Genomic DNA, 6000 nt, shown 5'->3' on the forward strand with positions numbered 1-6000 from the left:
GAAAAGTGTCTTCGTGTCCTTCCTGGTACAATGATTTCGAGAGTTTCACGAAAAGTGTCTTCGTGTCCTTCCTCAGAAACTTCTTTGCCATTTTCCGATCACCTAGGATTTAAAGCACCTCTGTATTTCGAGTGCCTCCGAATTCATTTTCCGGTACCAACAAATGCCCCCCTGGAAAACATTTGTTTCGAAGTAACTGAGAAAGAATGTTTTTCAACGCCTCAACTCTCTTTCTCTGATAAGACCCTAGAGCGTTGTACTCTTCGCGAGAATTAAATGCCCCTGACATCTTTTAATTCTGAATTTCTCATTTTCGTACCAGCTGCTCCATTTTTTCGGGATGTTATCGAAATTCGTGAATCAACTTCTCCTGAACGTCCTGAGGTATGTTTTGTTGACTTTCGATTTTCCTCGAGCCTTCTCAGCTTTATAATTTCATAATTTCAGACTCCTCGAAAGCCTTAGCTGCTGATCTGTCAAACATAACGCTACATCTCGGATAAAGCATAACTTCCCGATCATCATCTTTCTTCCTTGAAAGAAAATCGAGCAAACTGTCCCTCTCTTTCAGATACATAGGTTCCTGCTCTTTCGCGAACTCATCTAAGAGCTCTTCCAGTTTTTTCATCCGTAATAAGTTCGACAACTTCCTCTTCGTTCGCAACCAGGTCAGCCATATCGATTTCAAGCACATTACATTGATCCCCATAGAGAGAGGTTCCACATATCCTGCTTGTGTAGCGAATGGATCAGTATCAATTTTCATTTTCTTCTCCTCGAAAGCCAAGCGACCATCAGTAATCGCTTTCTCGACCATATCCCTGAAACGTACACAATTGTTAGTTCAATGACCATACATGTTGTGTTGTGATACAAATTTATTTTTTTTGTTCAAAATGAGGAATTTTATGATTTTCTGGAAATATGATTTGCTTATCTTTCAGGGAAATATCGAATATTCTATCGACTTTTGTTATATCGAAACTATATTTTCTATTTGATCCGGCCTCTATATCATTTTCCCCAGGTTTTAATAATTGGCATTGATAGGTTGGCCCAGGTTGCACTTCGGCTAAGTTCACTTCCATTTCTTCATTTAGAGATTCGAAATTATCATCGTTAACGTCCATATTGTCTAAATATGCTACTTTTTCTCTTCGAACAAACTTGTCAATTTTCTCAACCTTTCTTTCTCTGCTCGCATTTGTTCAATTCGTCTCACTTTCTCTGCTAGTTGAGCCATATCTCTTAATTGTTTATTTATAAGTTTCTTTCGAATCGAAAAATCTAACCCAGTGGCGACAATTTTTACCAACTCATGTTCAGGAATATTCGTGTAACATCGAGACTTTAGTTTCCTAAATCTATTCAAATATTCGTCCAATGTCTCATGATGTTGCCTCTTCATATTCATCAAATCAACTATGCTCACCTTGATTTCCTCTCGAAAAAAGTTTTCGTGGAAACTCCTTTCCAATTGTGTCCAAGTAATAATCGAATTAGATGGCAAAGTTGTAAACCACGTAAAAGCATGTTTGGTTAGTGAACTTGGAAAATATTTCATTTTCAAATATTCATTACCCACTAGGTCTCCACACTCGACTAGATATCTGGCTATGTGTTCTACGGTGGATTCACCTAACTCTCCTGCGAATTTTGAGAATTTCGGGACTTTCATCCCGCTAGGTAGCTCAGATTGGGTAATATAGTCAGGAAAGGCAGATACAAAGTAAGGGTGCTCATTTCGCCCCGTTTCAAATCCGTGCTTATTCAATACCTTCTCGACTATATGATCCAAATTTTCCTCGATATTTCTCAGAGGTTCCCCTTGATTGAGATTGATACGATTTCTAATTTCTCGAATATTCATCTCATTAATGGTTGGATTTTCGAGGCCGTTCAGATTTACACTCGTATCTCTCGAGAGTCGATTATCATTAATTTTATCTCTTATTTTGCTCATCAGCTCGTATATGGGTGTGAGTATGTTGTGCATTTGTGTAGACAACAAATTTACCATATCGTGGTTACTATGATCCATTTGTTGTCGAAGGGCTATCATGGCTTCATTGCTTATACCCGTGGGTATATAATTACTTTGTCGAACCAATGACCTTTCTTGGCTTGTGCCAACATGCTGGTGAGGATCGTGCATGATAAAGCTCATTCCATTTGGGACTGCATTATACCCATATGATGATATTTGCATTTGAGGATTGTGCCCAGAATATGGTATTGGCATTTCTACGCTTATGGGCTGGGTACTTCTCCAATTCGGAGGCATTCCCCATGGATGTTCGCGGGTAGCGTTCACCATTTCTTGTGACGCATTCAGAAATCCCGCGGAGTTCGGAATATTTACAGGAGGTGGAGACATTGCCCCCCTGGCTTCATTAGGCACATTTTCTTGATTTGTATTCCGATTTTCTCCATTACCCTGTTCTTCATTAAGCGCATCTCTTCTGCTGGATGTAGACATAGTTGTCCCACTTCTAAGTCTCATAAAAATAGAAGCACACACAAAACTAGTTCAATTAGTTCAATGAAGTTCACCAAACGAGTCCCACTGGGCGTGCCAATTTGTTTACGGTGGATTTCGTTTTATGGATCCTTTTTATTCGAACTAGCACGATTTCACGTTTCAATTTATGCGTGTTCGTGACATGACAGAATTGAAGACTTTCAGTGAAAAAATAAAATCGTACAAGTAAGAAATAGAGTTTTCATTAAATGGAACAGAATTACAATTCGTAAGGGTAACGAAACATGTTTAGAATGACTACACTACACTAGACTAGATTATGCTATGCTACGCTATGCTATGCTACGCTATGCTATGCTACTCCTAAAAAGGAAAAAGAAAGGTGGTCGAGAAATCGTACCCAAAGCTGTCTCGTACGCACAGTATGCCTTATGCACAGGCTGCGGAGTGCATGTGAGGTATTGTGGGAATTAGATTTTCGACCCACTGCTACGAGCATGGCTCGTTTAATTTATAGACAAAGATTTGGGAAAGGTAACTGTTTCTGACGTGCCCCGGAAGTGCATAACCGTTCTAAACTTCCACCTCGACCTCGTGGCTTATTCCCCGGGCACGTCTTTGGATAACTCTTGGAACTGCTCATTAACTTCCCCAAACCGTTCTGCAGCCTTTGACACTTATCCCATGATTTACTTCAACCGCTCTTAAATCGTGTCTCCTTTAAGTTCTTCATTCTGAGAGGTTGCGAAGTGTGTTCGTGTATGTCTGGATTCTTGGGATTTCGAGTAACCAACGAAAAATATACTACTCGAGTGTTTCCTGATTTTTCTTGTACTTTGAGAGGTTGCGAGGCTGTGAGCCTTTCTCTTGAGCAGCGTCCTTCCTAGTTCAATAATTTCGAGAGTTTCTCGAAAAGTGTCTTCGTGTCCTTCCTGGTACAATGATTTCGAGAGTTTCTCGAAAAGTGTCTTCGTGTCCTTCCTGGTACAATGATTTCGAGAGTTTCACGAAAAGTGTCTTCGTGTCCTTCCTCAGAAACTTCTTTGCCATTTTCCGATCACCTAGGATTTAAAGCACCTCTGTATTTCGAGTGCCTCCGAATTCATTTTCCGGTACCAACAAATGCCCCCCTGGAAAACATTTGTTTCGAAGTAACTGAGAAAGAATGTTTTTCAACGCCTCAACTCTCTTTCTCTGATAAGACCCTAGAGCGTTGTACTCTTCGCGAGAATTAAATGCCCCTGACATCTTTTAATTCTGAATTTCTCATTTTCGTACCAGCTGCTCCATTTTTTCGGGATGTTATCGAAATTCGTGAATCAACTTCTCCTGAACGTCCTGAGGTATGTTTTGTTGACTTTCGATTTTCCTCGAGCCTTCTCAGCTTTATAATTTCATAATTTCAGACTCCTCGAAAGCCTTAGCTGCTGATCTGTCAAACATAACGCTACATCTCGGATAAAGCATAACTTCCCGATCATCATCTTTCTTCCTTGAAAGAAAATCGAGCAAACTGTCCCTCTCTTTCAGATACATAGGTTCCTGCTCTTTCGCGAACTCATCTAAGAGCTCTTCCAGTTTTTTCATCCGTAATAAGTTCGACAACTTCCTCTTCGTTCGCAACCAGGTCAGCCATATCGATTTCAAGCACATTACATTGATCCCCATAGAGAGAGGTTCCACATATCCTGCTTGTGTAGCGAATGGATCAGTATCAATTTTCATTTTCTTCTCCTCGAAAGCCAAGCGACCATCAGTAATCGCTTTCTCGACCATATCCCTGAAACGTACACAATTGTTAGTTCAATGACCATACATGTTGTGTTGTGATACAAATTTTTTTTTTTGTTCAAAATGAGGAATTTTATGATTTTCTGGAAATATGATTTGCTTATCTTTCAGGGAAATATCGAATATTCTATCGACTTTTGTTATATCGAAACTATATTTTCTATTTGATCCGGCCTCTATATCATTTTCCCCAGGTTTTAATAATTAGCATTGATAGGTTGGCCCAGGTTGCACTTCGGCTAAGTTCACTTCCATTTCTTCATTTAGAGATTCGAAATTATCATCGTTAACGTCCATATTGTCTAAATATGCTACTTTTTCTCTTCGAACAAACTTGTCAATTTTCTCAACCTTTCTTTCTCTGCTCGCATTTGTTCAATTCGTCTCACTTTCTCTGCTAGTTGAGCCATATCTCTTAATTGTTTATTTATAAGTCTTTTCGAATCGAAAAATCTAACCCAGTGGCGGCAATTTTTACCAACTCATGTTCAGGAATATTCGTGTAACATCGAGACTTTAGTTTCCTAAATCTATTCAAATATTCGTCCAATGTCTCATGATGTTGCCTCTTCATATTCATCAAATCAACTATGCTCACCTTGATTTCCTCTCGAAAAAAGTTTTCGTGGAAACTCCTTTCCAATTGTGCCCAAGTAATAATCGAATTAGATGGCAAAGTTGTAAACCACGTAAAAGCATGTTTGGTTAGTGAACTTGGAAAATATTTCATTTTCAAATATTCATTACCCACTAGGTCTCCACACTCGACTAGATATCTGGCTATGTGTTCTACGGTGGATTCACCTAACTCTCTTGCGAATTTTGAGAATTTCGGGACTTTCATCCCGCTAGGTAGCTCAGATTGGGTAATATAGTCAGGAAAGGCAGATACAAAGTAAGGGTGCTCATTTCGCCCCGTTTCAAATCCGTGCTTATTCAGTACCTTCTCGACTACATGATCCAAATTTTCCTCGATATTTCTCAGAGGTCCCCCTTGATTGAGATTGATACGATTTCTAATTTCTCGAATATTCATCTCATTGATGGTTGGATTTTCGAGGCCGTTCAGATTTACACTCGTATCTCTCGAGAGTCGATTATCATTAATTTTATCTCTTATTTTGCTCATCAGCTCGTATATGGGTGTGAGTATGTTGTGCATTTGTGTAGACAACAAATTTACCATATCGTGGTTACTATGATCCATTTGTTGTCGAAGGGCTATCATGGCTTCATTGCTTATACCCGTGGGTATATAATTACTTTGTCGAACCAATGACCTTTCTTGGCTTGTGCCAACATGCTGGTGAGGATCGTGCATGATAAAGCTCATTCCATTTGGGACTGCATTATACCCATATGATGATATTTGCATTTGAGGATTGTGCCCAGAATATGGTATTGGCATTTCTACGCTTATGGGCTGGGTACTTCTCCAATTCGGAGGCATTCCCCATGGATGTTCGCGGGTAGCGTTCACCATTTCTTGTGACGCATTCAGAAATCCCGCGGAGTTCGGAATATTTACAGGAGGTGGAGACATTGCCCCCCTGGCTTCATTTGGCACATTTTCTTGATTTGTATTCCGATTTTCTCCATTACCCTGTTCTTCATTAAGCGCATCTCTTCTGCTGGATGTAGACATAGTTGTCCCACTTCTAAGTCTCATAAAAATAGAAGCACACACAAAACTAGTTCAATTAGTTCAATGAAGTTCACCAAACGAG

The sequence above is a fragment of the Cajanus cajan genome, chromosome 8, assembly GCF_000230855.2.
Source record: "Cajanus cajan strain Asha chromosome 8, NIPB_CcT2T_4, whole genome shotgun sequence".
In the NCBI taxonomy this organism is placed as follows: domain Eukaryota; kingdom Viridiplantae; phylum Streptophyta; class Magnoliopsida; order Fabales; family Fabaceae; genus Cajanus; species Cajanus cajan.